At 40.1% G+C, this 19,816-nt stretch overlaps 1 protein-coding gene and 1 long non-coding RNA gene across 19 annotated transcripts in view; one reads left to right on the top strand and one right to left on the bottom strand.

Moving 5' to 3' along the window:
* Window positions 1–4,289: 4,289 nt before the first annotated feature.
* On the bottom strand, window positions 4,290–19,507 carry LOC118154689 (uncharacterized). Its single transcript, XR_004744904.3, has 3 exons — window positions 19,370–19,507; window positions 10,952–11,074; window positions 4,290–4,424 (listed from the first exon to the last, which is right to left on the bottom strand). It is a non-coding gene; the product is annotated as an uncharacterized LOC118154689 (long non-coding RNA).
* FREM1 (FRAS1 related extracellular matrix 1) overlaps window positions 19,011–19,816 on the top strand; it is a 163,586-nt gene continuing 162,780 nt past the window's right edge. For 14 of the 18 annotated variants that reach the window (XR_013534284.1, XR_013534281.1, XR_013534286.1 and 11 more), the window contains exon 1: window positions 19,011–19,531. The gene's annotated coding sequence lies outside the window, so the exon portion shown is untranslated. The remainder of the gene's footprint in view (window positions 19,532–19,816) is intronic. The other 4 variants (XR_013534299.1, XM_035305987.3, XM_078369376.1 and 1 more) reach the window with 1 other exon arrangement.

The following is a 19,816-nucleotide window of genomic DNA, read 5'->3' as shown; positions in this document are numbered from 1 at the left end:
TTTTTAATAGAGATGGAGTTTCACCATGTTGGCCAGGCTGGTCTTGGACTCCTAACCTCAGGTGATCCACCTGCCTTGGTCTCCCAAAGTGCTGGGATTACAGGCATGAGCCACTGTGCGTGACCCAACAATTACTCTTTTTTTTTTTTTTTTTTAAACAGAGTCTTTGCTCTGTTGCCAGGCTGGAGTGCAGTGGTATGATCCCGGCTCACTGCAACTTCTGCCTCCCAGGTTCAGACAATTCTGCCTCAGCCTCCTGGGTAGCTGGGACTACAGACAAGCGCCACCACGCTCAGCTAAGTTTTGTATTTTTAATAGAGACAAGTATTCACCATGTGGGCCAGGCTGGTCTCAAACTCCTGACCTCGTGATCCGCCCACCTCAGCCTCCCAAAATGCTGGGATCATGGGCATGAGCCACTGTACTTGGCCCCAACAATTATTCTTATAGCTAAAGATACACATGTGTTTTCAGAGAAACTGAGTTTCCTGTTACTTCACTTGACTATAAAAGGTTTAAACATCTTTTTGTAGACAGAAAAGCGTCAGGACTCCTCATCTGACTTCTGCGGTCTGGTTTGTAACAAACTCATTTCTTCAAACAACTTAAGGGGAGCAGTTTGCTCTGTAACAAATGTAAGATGATGTTCATATTGCAGATGAGACTCAGGAAGGTAGGTAGGGGATTTGCCTCAAGTCACACAGCAGCCTAATGGGAAAACTGCAAATGGAATCCAGAGTGCTTTGATCACAACTCATTCTTGTCCATTTGGTTGGAAGACTCAACTGGTACTAAAAATAGGGAAAGGTGGTCAACCTAAGAGCACATTAGAATGCTTGTTACATGCTCCAATTGTGACTTTCATTTCCCCTCATGACCCTCAGCATGTTCCCATTTCTAGTTAGATGTCCTCCTCCAATTAGATGGTAAGCCTCTCGAAGACAAGCTCACATCTGCCTTGCTCACTGTTGTAGTCCTGTATTTAATCAGGGATCTCCAGAGAAGCAATAGGCAATATATACATATATGGAAAAAGATGATTAAAAAGATCTCCCTACCCCCAGCCTTTAGTTTCTATCCATGATTGGAAATTGTAGTATCAGCCCTCTTCCCAGTATTCAGGGGTCCCATCAATAACATGTGCTGAAATGCTCCAGAGGGGCCTTGGTAAGGAAAACAGAAGGCGTCAGGAAATTCTCCATCATTTTTTAGTGACAGCATTTGTCAGAGGAGGAAATTAGATTATAGAAAAATGCTGAATTAGATATCTTTATCAGTGACTGTTAAAACCCCAGGGAACAAGATAAAACTATTCTGAAGACAATGGGGTTGGTAAGTATACTGTAAAAAACACAGCTATTGTGCACTGCTGGAGTCATAGGCTGAATGCGAGAGTGAGAGCACACTTGTCAGAATTCAGAGAGAAGTGCAAACAGCCCTACTGAAGTATCAAAGAATGCACAAGGATGGTAATGGCAACCACACTCATTGTTTGCTGTGTGTTATCAGAGGTTGCTGGAGATTGCTGGGACTTGCTGTATCATATCAAAATCACAATATGCCAGAGACATGGATGCCTTTCTGTTTAGCATTATCTATCCAATGCAAAGCCTAACTATTTTCTTATGTCCTCCAGTGGCTCTCCAATGCCAACACGGCAAAGACTAAGCTCCTTGGCAAGATATCAAAGACTCTCCAAAGTCTAGGTCTTGCTTGCCTATCTCACTTCATCTTCCCTTACCCTTGGCCTTCCACTTTAAGCTTCAGTGAAAACCAACTTCTTGTGATGTTCTACTTGTAGCAAAATGCTCACACACCTATGCCTGTGGTCTTACAAAGACTGCTGGTTAAAATGGCCCATCTGTCTTTCTATATCTACCCCTTCCTATTTCTCCTTTTAGGGTCAGCCCTGGCATTTAGGTTTTCTGAGAAGCCTTCTCTGAATGTTCCTCTTAGCCCATCCTTGATACTCCCATGGTATCTTACAATGCATACTACTGCAGATGCAGGTATTACATGACCTTCTTTACATTATCCTGTGGTTGAATTTTAGGTAAGTGGTACACATGTTAATACACTGGTTACCTGCTACTATTGCTATGCATGATAAACTGTTCTTTGTCTCAGACTCACAAGTTTTATGTCTTCTGCCAGCATTCATGAAAGTGTGGCAAGCTAATTTGTTAGCTTGCAAGTAAGGTAAAATCCCAGGCTCTTTATAGTTCGTTGTATGTGTTATAGTCATTGTTTTACTTCCAGCACCAAAGTAGTGGTCAACATATGCTTAGTGTTTAATAAATGTTAGATGAATGAATGAATTGATTTAATGCTACAGAATAACAGCAAAGAAAAGCAGCCCAAAGTGATCAGTCCACTTAGACCATGTCTTTTCAATGGCACCTCTGCTTCTGCTTAGCCATCTCCAGTATGTCTTCCATGGTTTTTCAGTGTTGCTTCCAGAGTTTATTTCCTAACTACATTTTTATTGATGCCAGCAGAGAGAGCTCAGATATTTCTATGACATTCTTTAGAGCATGAACCCAAATTGCACATCATAAATGCCATTTCTTACATGCTTACCAGGGCAAGATGAGTGATAAGTGTCATACAATTGAAGTTATATAGTTTATATAATTCCAATAAATTACTGGGCTAAAAAAATAGATAGCATTAAAACCATAGTGTACTAACTGGGCTGTGCAAAACACAGGAGTATACAGTGCAGAAATTAAGGTAAGGCTATAACTAAATGTTTTCAGCCTCTTGTGAACAAGGCTTAGTATATATAATTTGTGTCTGAAGTGCTTGTATGACTTTCTGAAATTGTATACTTTTTTTTTTTCACTCTCGTTTAATACTGGAAAACCGAGCTGTGAAGTTAAGAGGTGAAATAAAATATGTAAGGTCAAGTGCTTATAGCTAAAAAGTTGGAGAAAGGGCCTGTAGTCTCCAGAGAAGCTACATTATAATTTTTTACTTCCTCTTTAGAGCCTAGTCTACTTTATGAACAAAAATTTTGAGAAGTATTTTTGATATAATTCCAGAGAAGACTACCAAAAGAGTCCCAGACATGGGGAAGTGTCAACTATTTTAAAAAATATTTAATTAAGGGCCAGGCGCAGTGGCTCACGCCTATAATCCCAGCACTTTGGGAGGCCGAGGTGGGTGGATCACAAGGTCAGGAGATCAACACCATCCTGGTCAACACGGTGAAACCCCGTCTCTACTAAAAATACGAAAAAAATTAGCTGGGCATGGTGGCGCGTGCCTGTAATCCCAGCTACTCAGGAGGCTGAGGCAGGAGAATTGCCTGAACCCAGGAGGTGGAGGTTGCGGTGAGCCGAGATCGCGCCGTTGCACTCCAGCCTGGGTAACAACAGCGAAACTCTGTCTCAAAAAAAAATTTTTTTATTAAAAAGATTTAAACCAGTGCCACTAGTCTTGAGATCTAGAAGTAATGAGAGATAATTTGAAACTCTGAACAAATATACTTTTAGAAAATTTTTTTTTTATTATACCCCACCACCTTCCTTAAGCATATTGGTTGAGTGGGTTGATTGTAAGTTGGGAACCTATCGTAACTGTAACTTGTAAGTATAGACATGTTTTTAAAGAAACAATAATAAGGAAAAGTCATTGCATAGCTGGTCATTCTTCAAATGATGCCAGATCCTAAGTGATTTCAGGCTTGTTAAGTATATTCATATTGTTGTGAAATGATCTCCAGAACTTTTTCATCTTGCAAAAACTGAAATTCTATACCTATTAATAACATCCCTCTCTCCGTGTCCCCAGCCCCTGGTAACCACCATTCTACTTTCAGTTTCTGTAAATTTGACTGCTTTAGACACTTCGTATAAATGGAATCAAAAAGTATTTATCTTTTTGTGACTGACTTATTTCATTTAGCATAATATCCTCAAGATTCCTTCACTTTGTAGCATATGCAAGATTTCCCTATCTTTTTAAGGGTGAATAATATTCCATTGCATGAATAAATCACATTTGTTAATCCACTTGTCCATCTATGGATGTTTACGTTGCTTCCATGTCTTGGCTATTGTGATTAATGTTGTGATGAATATGTGTGTTAAAACATCACTTCAAGACTGCTTTTAATTCTTTTGGCTGCCCAGAAGGAGGATGGCTGGATTATATGACAGTTTCTCTTTTTAAATTTTTGAGGAACTTCCATACTATCTTCCACAGCAGTGTCGCCATTTGATAATCCCACTAATAATGCACAATTATTTCAGCTTCTTCTTGTGGAATTCTTAAGACTGTCTTTTCTCCTTGAGAAACTCCCAGGGCATTATGACCAGTGATGTCACTGATTTTCAATCTGGCTGAAGAATGTAATTTTCCTTCTAGTTGCAAAGTGTGTACTCCCTAAGGAAGGGAGGAGAGAAGGGTCATCTCCGTATCTGTTAAGTGGAGAAAAATGTCAATAGTTAGATGCTGGGTAAATATTGGAGTAAAGCAAAGTTGTTTCAGTACATATCATTTGTCCAAATCAATGCACATGACGTGGTGGCTAGATTTATATTAAGGTCTTTGCAGTCTGATGGACAAAGCAGATGTGTGAGCATGAGTCCAATCATGAAAAGACTTTATTAAAATACAAAGAGTTAACATATGTCACATGGGGAAGGCATATTACTAAGAATGTTAATTCTTAAGGCAAAACCTTCTTATAGCCCATATGATAAACCCTTTTCTGGTCTTGGTCTTATGAAAGGCATGTTATAATGCTTTAGGGCATGTTTATTTGTTGGACTTAACTACAATTTATAATTAATATTTAGTTTTGTGATTATTTTTTAATATAGGAAATGAATACAGCATAAGGCCGGGGGCATTTTTTTTTTCCTCACTGCATTTTCTTCATTGATAAATCTGGTGTCTAGGGCATTGTTGGAAGTTAATTGATACTTATCAAATGAAAGAATTAAGTGTGGTAGAGTCTTATTTGCTGAGGGAGAAGGTGTGAGAAGTATACTCAGAACCACTATAAGTAGCTGTGATTTCTAAGGCAATTGACTTAGTCTCTTGGCCTTACCTTACTCATCTGTCAAATTGCGATTTCATATTTAAACTCTTTTTTCCCCAGACAGTGTTACTTGGGGTCCTGGAGTTTCTAGGAGGTGCCCTAAACTGAAGAATGCAAAAATCCAAGATCTGGGGCCCTTGGTCCTCCACCCCTACTTTCCAAACAAAGAGATCTACTTGTTGCTGTTTCATGTGTTAGGATACTATCAAGATGTTCATTTACAAAATGATTTCAATACTTAAAAAATGTTCAAAACTCATAATTTAAATTGGAAAATCTCTAAGGCTCCTTTCAGCAGCTAACTGCCTAGGCTGTCCTTACCCCCAGAATCTTTACTTCATCCAGGGTTTTGATAAGGTGTCACTTCCTCAGAAAGACCCTACTTGACTAACAAATCTCTTGGTATAATTTGTATTTATTATCTGGTATTATTCTCTATTTTGTGTGGCAGGCGTTAGTGTATAAATCTTATCTTCTCAACAGCACTGCAGGTTCTTTGAGAATGAAGGCCACATCATGGGTATCCCTTTCTCCATTGTAATCAATATTTAACATATGGCCAGAAATGTAATGAATATTAATATTCAACCCATTCATTCACCAATTTTTAGAGAACTCTTTGTAATGGTTATTATACATTAGACACTTGATATTTACAAGTCTTACTTCTCCAACTAGATTGTAAAGTTTTTGAGAGCAGGCACTAGGTCCTACTCAGCACCTGGCTTGTACTAAGGTTCAATAACCCTTGTTGAAGGGGTCAGCATATTTCTGTGAGGCACAACCAGTGTGAGGCTTCAGTTTCAGCTTTCCAAACAAGTCTGTGATTTTTGTCAGTAGAATGTTGAAATTTACTCCTAATATGTGGAAAGCATCTTTACCTGTGGTTTTGTTTTGTTAATTTCATTGTGTTCTGACTTAGGCTAAGCTGCCCTGATGTTTTTATGTGACAACTATGTTTATTTTTCTTTTTCCTCCATGCAAAATATATTTTGAGAAAGCTGGAGTTAGGACATTTTTCTAGAGTCACATTTTAAAGAATTAAGAAGGTCAGTAAGCAAAGACTCCCAACTCCTTGAGTTATGCTTGGAAAAATAAAATTGCTCCTGGTGCTAAGCTTTGAAGTGACCAAATCACTCCCAGGCCCCACACAGATCATTGAAATGAAAAACATCTGAAAATTAAATTCTTTTTGTTGCCTTTGGTGCATTTTCCTCTTTTCTGTAAAAGCTGGAGATAAAAAGGATTCCTGATGATTTTTTTCATGTTTTTAATGCATGCACAAAATTCTAATGTCTATTTAATGCTAGCGTTTGAAGCTGTGTTCAAGTTAATTATTAATAAGAAAAATGCATTGCCTGTTTGATTTTCAGTTGTGAAGGCAGAGTGAAATGGAAGCTGTCAGTTTGTTCTGATTTCCCGTCTGAATTTAGTGGACAAATGTGGAAATGATAATATGAGCAATAGAATTTTTAGCCTGAAGTTTCCATGTCTATACACAATAGCCTTGAATAGGGAGGATGAAAAATGTTTTGCTCAAATAGATTCACTGAAGCACATGATTTGAGTGTAAGCCCTTGTAAAGTTAGAGGACCTGAATCCTTCATCCTTTCTGCAGCTGGACCATTAGCTCCAGACATAAAACAAAGTGCTGGGAGAAGGATTCCTTTGTTGTTAACAGCTACATGCTTGCACAGTGTGTGCAGGTGTGTGTTTGGAAGCCTGTCTCCTCAATGTCTCTCCAGTCAGGGGCATCCTCTTCTAAAGCCTTCTTTCAGACCATTCCTTTAAAGCCTACCTCTTATCTGAAATAAAGCAATAGTAGCCTGGGAGCCCTTGAGGTAATTGCTTAATTGAAATTGGTATGTATCTTTTTCATCTATGCTTTTATTTTTAACCACACATGTACAAATAAACAATAGTTGTGTTGGTTTTTGGTTTTTGAGAGTTGCATATTATCCTGTCCACATTTTTAAAAAAGTTTTACTGAGGAATAACTGATACACAAAAAATTGCCCATATTTAACATATATAATAGATGAGTTTGAACATATGCATATACCATAATCAAGGTAATAGATAAATTGACCATTTCCAAAAATTTCCTTGTGCCTCTTTAGTTTTTGTTTAGTTTCATTTTGTTCTGTAATAAGAATACTTAACATGAGAACTATCCTAACAATTTCTAAGTACCATACACCTTTGTTACCTATAGGCACAATGTTGTACAGCACATCTCTAGAACCTACTCATCTTGCATAACTGAAACCTTGTACCCACTGAATAGCGTCTGTTCCTCCCTCCTTCAGGCTCCTGGCAGCTACCATTCTACTCTCAGTTTCTATGAGTTTAATTATTTTATATACCTCATATAAGTGAAATCATGCAGCATTTGTCCTTCCATGGCTAGCTTACTTCACCTAGCATAATTTCCTCCAGATTCATCCATCTGGTCACGTATGGCACGATTTTCTTCTTTTTAAAGGCTGAATAATATCCCATTGTGTATATATACCACACTTTCTTTACTCATTTATCTGTTGATAGACACTTAGGTTGTTTCCATATCTTGGCTATTGTGAACAGCGCTGCAATAAACACTGTAGCACAGATATCACTGTTCCCTCAGGCAGTGCAGGGTTTATCTCCTCTGACAAAAGTGGAAAGGCTGATGGCAGCATAGGTCAGGGAGGGGATGTTGCCAATACTGAGGATGGGGATCCTGCTTTCCATTCTTTTGGATATACATTGACTGAATCATATGATGGTTCTATTTTTAATTTTGGGGGGAAGGGAACCACTACACTTCTTTTTTCATACTGGCTGCATCATTTTATATTCTCACTAAGAGTGTAGAAGGGTTCCAATTTCTCCACCTCTTCATCAACATTTATCTTTTGCTTTTATTTTTGATAATTGTGATAGTTAATACTGTCAACTTGATTGGATTGAAGGATGCAAAGTATTGATCCTGGGCATGTCTGTGAGGGTGTTGCCAAAGGAGATTAACATTTGAGTCAGTGGGTTGGGAAAGGCAGACTCACCCTTTATCTGGGTGGGCACTATCTAATTAGCTGCCAGCTTGACCAGAATAAAAGCAGGTAGAAGAACATGGAGCGATCAGACTAGCTTAGCCTCCCAGCCTATATCTCTGTCCCATGCTGGATATTTCTGACCTTGAACATCAGACTCCAAGTTCTTCAGCTTTGGGACTTGGACTGGCTTCCTGGTTCCTTACCTTGCAGAGGACCTGTTGTGGGACCTTGTGATCATGTGAGTAATACTCCTTAGTAACCCCCTCCCCTTTCTATATACACCTATCCTATTAGTTCTGTCCCTCTAGCAAACCCTGACTAATACAGATTTTGGTACCAGGGCTGATTCTAGAGAAGCAGAATATTAAGGACGGAGTTCTTTAATTGGTTTTGAGGTTTCTGGAGTTGCCTGCTTCTTATGATTAGCCCTGGTATTAATCAGGGTTCTCATAGAAAACACTGCATAGTTTTTGGAATGAAGTGTTTAGAGAGTTATGTAAAATAAATGCATTTGACACTCCTGATTCACCGCGCATGAGAGGCAAGGAGGTTGGTGACTCTATACATATTATTTTTGAGTATATGTGGAGAACCAAGGAACATAATGAAGTTGGTTAGTTGCTCCTAACCTCATTGGACAAAATGATGAAAGAAAATGATGAACTCAAGGATTCTAACTCCTAGCTTCAGAAGCATATATGGAGCCTCAAATCGGCTAAGATTGCCCTGAGTGAGAGTCTTATCTCCTGTAGAGAAAGAGCTGAAATTGTGGAAAAACAGACACAAGGTCTTTTCATGAGAGTGGCTGACCTGCAGTGCAAGGTGCATGCAAAGCCTCATCAGGTGTCTACTGTTAAACTGAGGGCATTGATTGGAAAAGAATGGGACTCTGAAACTTGAAATGGGGATGTGTGGGAGGACCCTCATCAGTCTTTCCACCTTTGTCTGAGGAGACAGACTGCACTGCCTGCGGCAACAGTAATGCCCTCCCCTGAGGCAGTTGCCAGGCAAGATAATGTTGATTCTCCTCAGGGGCCACCCCCAACACACCTGTTTGCTTCTAGACCTGTAACTAGACTAAAGTCCCAGCAGGCCCCTAGAGGCGAGGTTCAGAGTGTGACCCATGAGAAGGTGCACTACACTCAAAAAGACTGCTTGAGTTTTCTAATTTCTATGAGCAGGAATCTAGAGAACAGGCATGGGAATGGGTATTAAGGGTGTGGAATAATGGTGGAAGGAACATAGAGTTGGATCAGGCTGAATTTATTGATTTGGACCCACTAAGTAGGGATTCTGAATTTAATGTTACAGCTCAGGGAGTTAAAAAAGCTTCTAATAGTTTATTTGCTTGGTTAGCTGAAATATGGATTAAAAGATGGCCCACTATGAGCAAGCTGGAAATTCCTGATCTCTCTTGGTTTAAGGTAGAGGAAGGGATCCAAAGGCTTAGGGAGATTGGGATGGTGGAGTGGATTAGTCACTTCAGACCTACTTATCCCAGCTGGGATGACCCAGAAGACATATCCTTGATCAATGCTTTGTGAAATAGATTTGTGAGGGCAGCACCTGCAACTTTAAAGAGCCCTGTAATTGCTCTTCTCTGTATGTTAGATCCAACAGTGGGAACTGCGGTCACTCAACTTTAAAATTTAAATACAATGGGAATAATTGCATCCTGAGGTGGCAGGGGCCAAGTGGCAGCACTCAACCATCAAAGGCAAGATGGGCATAGCTATTGCAATGGAAAGAAGAGGCAAAGCAGCAGTCAGAATAGTCTGACTCATGTGGAGCTCTGGCACTGGCTAATTAATCAGTGTTCCTAGACGTGAAATTGATAGCAAGCTTATTGCCGTTTTACTTAATTTATATAACCAGAAAACTTCCAGATCAAGTGGACAAAAGACTAATTTGAATTATAAAAACATAGAATCATGGCCTCTAAATAAATTTCCAGACTTGAGCCAGTTTACAGACCCCGAACCCTTTGAATGAAGGGGAGGCCGGGTCCCCTTGAGGAAGGACTCCACTACACTACTGACAATTTATGTTGTTAATCTTTCTCCCATCTGTTCCCAAAGAGACCTTTAGCCTTTTACCAGAATAACTGTGCATTGGGGAAGGGAAATGACCATATGTTTTGGGGACTACTGGACACTGGCTCTGAGCTCTCGTTGATTCCAGGAGACCAAAAATGTCATTGTGGTCTTCCAATTAAAGTAGGGGCTTATGGAGTCAGGTGATTAATGGAGGTTTAGCTCAAATCTGACTTACAGTGGGTCCAGTGGGTCCAGTGGGTCCCTGGACTCATCCTGTCGTCATTTCCCCAGTTCCAGAATGCATAACTGGCATAGACATACTTAGCAGCTGGAGGAACCCCCACATTGACTCTCTGACTGGTAGGGTGAGGGCAATTATGGTGGGAAAGGCCAAATGGAAGCCATTAGAGCTGCCTCTATCTAGAAAAATAGTAAATCAAAAGCAATATCACATCCCTGGAGGGACTGCAGAGATTAGTGCCACCAGCAAGAACTTGAAAGACAAAGGGGTGGTGATTCCCATCACATCCCTGTTCAACTCTCCTATTTGGCCTGTGCAGAAGACAGATGAATCTTAGAGAATGGCAGTGGATTATGATAAGCTTAACTAAGTGGTGACTCCGATTGCAGCTGCTGTACCAGATGTGGTTTCATTGCTTGAGCAAATTAACACATCTCTGGTACTTGACTGGGCAAGTACCTTTGACTTGCCCAGCCATTGACAGCCATTGACTGGGCAAATGCCTTTTTCCCCATTCCTGTCCATTAGTCCCACCAGAAGCAACTTGCCTTCAGCTGGCAAGGTCAGTAAAATACCTTTGCTGTCATACCTCAGGGGCATATCAATGCTCCAACTTTGTGTCATAATCTTGTTCGAAGAGACCTTGATTGCTTTTCATTTCCCCAAGATGTCACACTGGTCCATTACATTGATGACATTATCCTGACCGGATCTAGTGAGCAAGAGGTAGCACACACACTGGACTTATTGGTGAGACACTTGCATGCCAGATGATGGGAAATAAATCTGAATAAAATTCAGGGAACTTCTACCTAAGTAAAATTTCTAGGGGTCCAATGGTGTGGGGCCTATCACGATATTCCTTCTGAGGTGAAAGATAAGTTGCTGTATTTGGCTCCTCCTACAACCGAGAATGAGGCACAACATCTAGTGGGCCTATTTGGATTTTGGAGGCAACATTTCTCATTTGGGTGTGTTACTCCAGCCCATTTATCGAGTGACCTGAAAGGCTGCCAGTTTTGAGAGAAATCTAGAACAGGAGAAGGCTCTGCAACAGGTCCAGGCTGATGTGCAAGCTGCTCTGCCACTTGGGCCATATGACCCAGCAGATCCATTGGTCTTCAGGTGTTAGTGGCAGATAGGGATGCTATTTGTGAATGCCATAGGTGAATAATAGTGGAGGCCTCTAGGATTTTGGAGCAAGGCCCTGCCATTTTCTGCTGATAACTACTCTCCTTCTGAGATACAGCTCTTGGCTTGTTACTGGGCTTTGGTGGATGTTTGACTATGGCTCATCAAGTTGCCATGCAACCTGAACTGCCTATCATGAACTGGGTGCTTTCTGACCCATCTGGCCATAAAGTGGGTTGTGCACAGCAGCATTTCATCATCAAATGGAAGTGGTATATATGTGATCGGGCTTGAGCAGGTCCTGAAGGCACAAGTAAGTTACACGAGGAAGTGGCTCAAATGCCCATGATCTCCACTCCTGCCACCTGCCTTTTCTCCCCCAGCCTGTATTGATGGCCTCATGGGAGTTCTCTATGATCAGTTGACAGAGGAAGAGAGGACTAGGGCCTGGCTCACAGATGGTTCTGCACTATATGCAAGCCCAAAATGGATAACTGCAGCACTACACCCCCTTTCTATGACACCCCTGAAGGATGGTGGTGAAGGAAAATCTTCCCAGTGGGCAGAACTTCAAGCAGTGCACCTGGTTGTGTACTTTACATGGAAAGATAAATGGCCAGATGTGTGATTATATAATACTTATTCATGGGCTGTAACCTTTGGTTTGGGTAGATGGTCAGGGACTTAGAAGAGGCATGACTGGAAAATTGGTAACAAACAAATTTGGGGAAAAGGTATTGGATGGATCTCTCTGAAAGGTCAAAAACTGTGAAGATATTTGTATCCTATGTGAATGCTCACCAAAGAGTGACCTCAGCAGAGGAGGATTTTAATATCAAGTAGATAGAATGACTCATTCTGTGGATACCACTCATCCTCTTTCCCCAGCCACCTCTGTCATCACCCAATGGGCCCATGAACAAAGTGGCCATGGTGGCAGGGATGGAGGTAATACATGGGCTTAGCAACATGGACTTCCACTCATTGAGGCTGACCTGGCTATGGCCACTGCTGAGTGCCCAATTTGCCAGCAGCAGACTAACACTGAGCCCTTTATACGGCACCATTCCTTGGGATGATCAGCTAGCTACTTGGTGGTGGGTTGATTATATTGGACCTCCCCCACCATGGAACGGGCAGAGGTTTTTCCTCACTGGAATAGATACTTATTCTGAATATGGGTTTGCCTATCCTGAAGGCAATGTTTCTGCCAAGACCACAATCCATGGACTCATGGGATGCCTTACCAACCATCATGGTATTCCACACAGCATTGCTTCTGACCAAGGTGCTCAGTTTACGACTAAAGAAGTGTGACAGTGGGGTCATGTTGATGGAATTCACTGGTCTTACCATCTTCCTAATCATCCTGAAGCAGCTGGATTGATAGCACGATAGCCTTTGAAGTCACAATTACAATGCCAACTAGGTGACAATACTTTGCAGGGCTGGGGCAAAGCTCTCCAGAAGGCCATGTATGCTCTGAATCAGCATCCAATATATGGTACTGTTTATCCCATAGCCAGGATTTATGGGTCCAGGAATCAACAGGTGGAAGTGGAAGTGGCACCACTCATCATCACTGCTAGATCCACTAGCAAAATTTTTGCTTCCTGTTTCCACGACATTACGTTCTGCTCTGTTAGAGTTCCCAAGGGTAAAACACTGCCACCAGTAGACAAAACAATGATTTCATTAAACTGGAAGTTAAGATTGCAAGGTCTTGGCTCACTACAACCTCTGCTTCCTGGGTTCAAGTGATTCTGCTGCCTCAGCCTCCTGAGTAGCTGAGATTACAGGTGCCCACTACCATGCCTGGCTAATTTTTGTGTTTTTAGTAGAGATAGGGTTTCGCTATGTTGGCCAGGCTGGTCTTGAACTCCCAACCTAGTGATCCGCTCACCTCACGCTTCCAAAGTTCTGGGATTATAGGTATGAGCCACTGTGACCAGCCTCAATGCAGTCTTTTTAACGTTATTAGCTGAAGAAAAATGGGTTCTTTTTAAAGTTGTTTTAAGGTTAAGGGAAAAAAAGAAGTTAGAAGTAGCCAAATTTGGACTGTAAGGTAGTTGTCTAATGATTTCCCATCGAAGTTCTTGCAAAATGGCCATTGTTTAATAAAAGAAATGAGCAGGAGCATTGTCCTGGTGGAGATGGACTCTGGCGAAGCATTCCTGGGTGTTTTTCTGCTAAAGCTTTGGCTAACTTTGTTAAAACACTCTCATAGTAAGTAGATATTGTTCTTTGGTCCTCCAGAAAGTCAACAAGCAAAATTCCTTGAACATCCAAAACAAGGTTGCCATGACCTTTCCTCCTAACTGGGCCACTCTTGCTATGACTGGACAACTTTCACCTTTTGGTAGTCATTCCTTTGATTGTTCTTTGTCTTCAGGAGCATGCTGGTAAAGCTGTGTTTTATCTTCTATTGTAATGATTTAAATAAATCCTTCAGGATCTTGATTCTATTTATTTAAAATTTCCATTGAAGTGCTGTTCTTGTCTACAGCTGATCAGAGCACAATCGTTTTGGCACCACTCAAATGGAAAGTTTGCTCAACTTTAATTTTTTGGTCAGAATTGTGTAAGCTGAACCAGTTGAGGTATTTATAGTGTTGAACATTGTTTGTGTTATTAATCATTGATTCTCTTCAGTTAAGGTATGAACTAAATGAATGTTTTTCTTGCATTTTGATGTGGATGGTCTGCCCCTGTGAGCTTCATCTTCAACATTGTCTCAACTCTTCTTAAAATGAATTAGCCATTTGCATACTGCTGATTTCTGTGGGGGCATTTTCCCCACAAACTTTTTATAAAGCACCAGTGATTTCACCATTCTTCCATCATAAATTTGATGTTTGCTCTTTAATTTTGACAGAATTCATGTTGCTCTGATAGCAGTTCTTTTCAAACTGAGGTCTTATACGTCTTAGTGCCTCAAGTTAGATGCTGTTCAGACATGTTATAACAAGTTAGTACAAGTTTATTTTGGTGCAAAGAATTTTTGAAATCCATGTAATTTTTTTTCATAACACACATTTTCATGAACTTTCCCAAGTCCTCTTTACTTAGTAATAAATATAATCAAGGAGATGAAAGTCTTGTACACTGTACACTAAAAACTACAAATCATTGATACATTAAAGAAGGAACAAATAATTGGAAAGATATCCCATGCTCATGGATTGTAAGACTTAATATAGATAAAATGTCCATACTACCTGAAGTAATCTACAGAGTCAGTGTAATCCTTATTAAAATCTATCCCTATATTTTTGCCATTTTCTTTTTTTTCTTTCTTTTTCTTTCAAGACAGAGTCTTGCTCTGTTACCCAGGCTGGAGTGCAGTGGTGCAGTCTTGGCTCACTACAACCCCCATCTCACAGGTTCAAGTGATTCTCCTGCTTCAGTCTCCCAAGTAGCTGGGATTACAGGTGTCCACTACCATGACCAGCTAATTTTTCTGTATTTTTAGTAGAGTTGGGGTTTCACCATGTTGGACAGGCTGGTTTCAAACTCCTGACTTCAAGTAATCCACTCGCCTTGGCCTCCCAAAGTGCTAGGATTACAGGTGTGAGCCACTGCACCTGGCTGCAATTTGCTTTCTTTGCTCAACATCTTTTTTATTTAGATAATGGTTATTTCAATATTTTTCAATTGCAATGGTGAAGACTATCAGGTATAAGACTTTTTGTACACATATGAGAAACTAAGTATAACTCGAATTTTAATGCCTAAGGTTTTTTGAATATTCACTTTTACTAGAAATGGTCAAACTGCTTTCTGTTGGTAACTATTTAAAACTTCCAGTAGCAAGTAAGAGTTTTTCCCCCCTCATCTTTTACCAGATTTAATATTGTAAGATTTTAAACTTTTTACCTTGTATATCTAAGAGCATCTCATTTTAAGTCTCTAATTGCATTTCCCTGATTATTTGTGTAATTGTGGATGTTTTCATGTATGTATTAGCCATTTGTATATTTTCTCCTTTAATAAAAGGAGAATATTAAGATTTTTTTCTTTTTTCTTTTTTTCCGAAACAGGGTTTCACTCTTGTCCAGGCTGGAGTGCAATGGCGTGATCTCGGCTCACCGCAACCCCTGCCTCCTGGGTTCAGGCAATTCTCCTGCCTCAGCCTCCTGAGTAGCTGGGATTACAGCCATGCGCCACCATGCCCAGCTAATTTTTTGTATTTTTAGTAGAGACGGGGTTTCACCATGTCGACCAGGATGGTGTCGATCTCTTGACCTCCTGATCCACTCACCTCGGCCTACCAAAGTGCTGGGATTACAGGCTTGAGCCATTGCGCCCAGCCTAATTTTTTATTTTCTTCCTGAAATTTTACCCAAATTTAATTACTTTAGATAAATTACCAGGGTCATTAAAATTTTGTTGCTATTATGAAAACTGTCTTTTAAAAAGCATTTTAAGTAATTAGTTGTTACTAGTGTACATGAATGCCATTGATTTTTATATGTTTACCTTATGCCCAACGAAGTTGTTGAACTCTTTGAATAGTTTAAACAATACGTTCTTTTGTATATTTTGTACAGAGACTCCTATCTTTTGCAAATAATGAAAGGTTTATTTTTTCCTTTTAAATTTTCACGCTTCTTTTTTTTTTCTTGACTTACTGTGTTGGTTAGTATCTCCTATTCAATGTTGAATTGTGGAGATTGGAGCAAAACGTCTTTAATTGGATTTAGAAACTTCCCTTCTAGTCCTAGTTGGCTAATAGCTTTCGGTTTTTGTTTTTTTAACGAATGAGTATTGAATTTTACTAAATGTCTCTTTTCTGCACTTATTAAGATGGTCATGTCTTTTTTCCTTCTTTATTTTTAAACTGCTAGATGTTTTGGTTTTGAACGAACCTTGCAATTCTTAAACCTTGTCTGAAACCCTGCCTCTCTGACTAGTTCTTTGTAAAAGCCCTAGCTTGGCATTTCAACCTGTTCAAAGAGTATTTTATTGATTGAAGTTGATAATTGTATTATTTCCAGAGCCTTATTCATTTGTGACAGATAGAAAGGATGACATTTGTATAAACAGGTACTTCAGATTTCAGGACATTTTGACTAATCTAACTCTAACTGTTTATTGTAGAATATGTTCCGCACAGTTAGGCCGAGCTTCATGTAGATAATTAACTTTGCAAAGATTATATTTCCTGCAGACACTTTGAGATACATTGCAATCTGAGTTTGTTATTTTTTGCTTAGCATATTGAAGTTGTTTTTCCCATATAAATGATATAAAAACATTTATCTCTGTTTCTAGACTAATCCATAAACCTTATTTAGCCCAGATGTTAGAAGAAGCATGTCAATGCAACCACTTATACATAGTGTACAATTTCTTTGTCAAATGGATTCTAAATTTCAACTAACAGCTTCTAAAAGAGATATTCACAACCTGGGCAATTTTAAAATTAAGTCTGAGAATAATATTGTCTATTATGCTGTGTTTCTTAACCATCATTATTGTTTTTTTTTTTAATTATACTTTAAGTTCTGGGGTACATGTGTAGAACGCACAGGTTTGTTGCATAGGTATGCACGTGCCATGGTGGTTTGCTGCATCCATCACCCCGTCATCTACATTAGGTATTTCTCCTGATGCTATCTCTTCCCTAGCCCTCCATTCATAACAGGCCCCGGTATATGATGTTCCCCTCCCTGTGTCCATGTGTTCTCATTGTTCAACACTCACTTATAAGTGAGAACATGCATTAACCATCATTATTGAGGCTTTATGTCTTGCCTTTTCAAGATTAATATATGACTCACACATTGTCACTTGTTTAATAATAACTGTTTAGTAAATAGTATTTGTTTACTTATAAAGTAATTTAGGTGTTCTGACTTTGAACCATCCTTGCAATCCTGAAAAAAATTCTTTGCGATTGGTCATATTATCTTTTAAAACGCAGAGCTGAATTTAATTTGTAAATAAGTTATTTAAGATTTTGCATTTATGTTAAAAGTCAAATTGACCTATAGCCTTCTCACGTCAAGTAGAGCACGCTGCTCTTCTGCCCTGCTCAAGGGTGGTTTTATTGCCTAATGCCCTCTAATCGTGCTGTCAGCTCCCAAGTCTGAGGTCAACAAGGCTCTTCCTATAAACCCTCTCATTGGGCTGTGTTTCTGTTCTTTTCTGGTACACAGAGGTGTTTGTATTGCTTTTCTTTATTTATTCGTTTTCATGTTTATCTATTTTGAGTGTGGTATGTATAACCTTTCCTTTCCTGAACTGATCCTCTTCTCTTGCCATAGTATTCTTAACTTTCACCCACTTATTCTCAGAGCAAATAAAATGAATCAATAGATTCTTGAAGATTTGGAGTAAGTATATATGCACCATTCATTGCGAAAGTATCCACAAAGCACATTTTACAATTTTTTTCTCCCTTCTTTTGCATTCTTTCCTTCTTTCCTTTTTTCTCTTTTCTTTCTTCCTTCCTCATGTAATTTTCTTCTCCTTTTTCATTTTCCTCTCTCTATTCCTTATGGCTTCTAAAGAAAGATATATGGTGTTGTGACCTTGTTAAGAGAAACCACAATCCAGGTTGAATTAGATTCACAGTGTCCTATATTTTTGGCTAAGGTTTAGGATAGCCAGACATGTCTCAATATAAACAGTTCCCCCAAAGTGAGATAACACTTCAAATTCTCTCTTTATGGTTAATTTAAAAGTTAGGCCAGATGGTATGCCATTATCTGTTTTGTTTTTTCCTGGTGGGGATGACATACAGGCAAGCATTTTATTAAACAAGACTTTCACCGACCACTGAATACTGACAGGTTAACTACATGAATCTCTGTTGAGAGAACAGTTTTCGGCCTGTGATATATCTGAATTATTGGGATCGTGAACTACATGCAAACGGATCAGATTAACGGGATTTTTACGGATTTTCAAAAAGAGCCAGATACACAAAAAGCCTTATAAACGGAAGAACTAAGATGGTCCTTAAAAAACAGCACCCTGGGATCTAGTTCTATCCTATCTTTTCCCTTAAATGCCCTGACAAAAGTTAAAAGGGGCCAATCCTGCCTCTCTGTCCCGTCTTAATGCCAGGCTCCTAGTCTGAATTTAAATAAAAGCCTTTCAAGACGGGAATGTGTTGGAAGAAAAGAAGGGCAGAAAAATAGTGTGTTGGAAGAGTCTGTGTGAGTATGTACACGGGAGGGTGTGGGCGTGTGCGGCCTGTGTGTTTGTGTGTGCTCCTGTGTGTGTGTGGAGCACTCGTGAGAATGCATGTACATGTGTGGGGCGTGTCAGTGTGTGTGCATGCATGTGAATGCATTCGCCAGTGTATGTGTTTGTGTGTGGTGACTGTGAATCTTGTGTGTGTGTGTACCTCTGAATGTGTGCATGCTTGTGTGTGCGCCTGTGTGTGTGTGCATGTCTGTGAGTGTGTGCATGCCCATGTGTGAATGTGTGTGTGGCTGTATCTGAGTGTGTGTGTGCCTGTGTGCTGCAGGCGAGAGAGACTGCTCCGGCTTGGCGAGTGGCAGAGCAGTTAGTACACAACTAGTAGTGAGAAAGGAAGCTGGGAAGAGACTGGGGAGAGGCAACCGACCTCATTAACAAAAGCTCAGTTTTGTCCCTGCGGACCCAACCGGCAGAAGAGACGGGGAGAGCCGGTGGCTGTCCGCCAGGGAGGTCGGGCTCCCTGCAAACAGTTGAAGGCATCTTTATCTTGCCCTTCTCAGGGGGAGTCCTGAGGCTTGACGCTCAGGAAGTTTTCAAAGCGGCAGCAGCTGCGTTGGAGAAGACCAGCAAGGAGAGCGGAGTGTTTATGTGAACTTCAATTCTATATTTTCTGTGGGGTAGGTTAATGGATTTTTAGTACAAAGAAAATTCAAACACAGCTGACCTGAAAGACTGGAATTTCAGCTCTCTTCCTTCCTTGGGTTCTCCTTCCTCCCCCTTCCTCTCAAAGCCCTTTAAATCAGATTGCCGGGTCAGTGACTCTTATCCTGCCCGCCAGTTCCAAGGGTTTCTAGCTTTTTTGGCTTGGAAAGGAAAACCACTACCTGTAAGTATCTGCTTTATGTGTTTCTTTTCATTGTGACTGTGAATATTCTATTAGCAGAATGCCTCAGAGATTGTTAGTGTGATATCATTAATGCCAAGTAACAATGCAAGACAGCTGCAAGAGTAGGCTTGGAAAAGTTTAATTCTGTTAACTCCGAAGGTAGCAACTTGCAGTATTAACAAACCGAATGCCAAGATTGAGGTGTTTTTCTTTTTATTACGTGACACAAATTTCTCTCTTCTCAATCCATCCGCGGTGGCATTTGCCAATGAAATAACCATTTTT

The sequence above is a fragment of the Callithrix jacchus genome, chromosome 1 (assembly GCF_049354715.1).
Source record: "Callithrix jacchus isolate 240 chromosome 1, calJac240_pri, whole genome shotgun sequence".
NCBI classification, from domain to species: domain Eukaryota; kingdom Metazoa; phylum Chordata; class Mammalia; order Primates; family Cebidae; genus Callithrix; species Callithrix jacchus.
The sequence above is the reverse complement of the archived record's forward strand: the minus strand, read 5'-3'. Positions and strand labels throughout refer to the sequence as shown.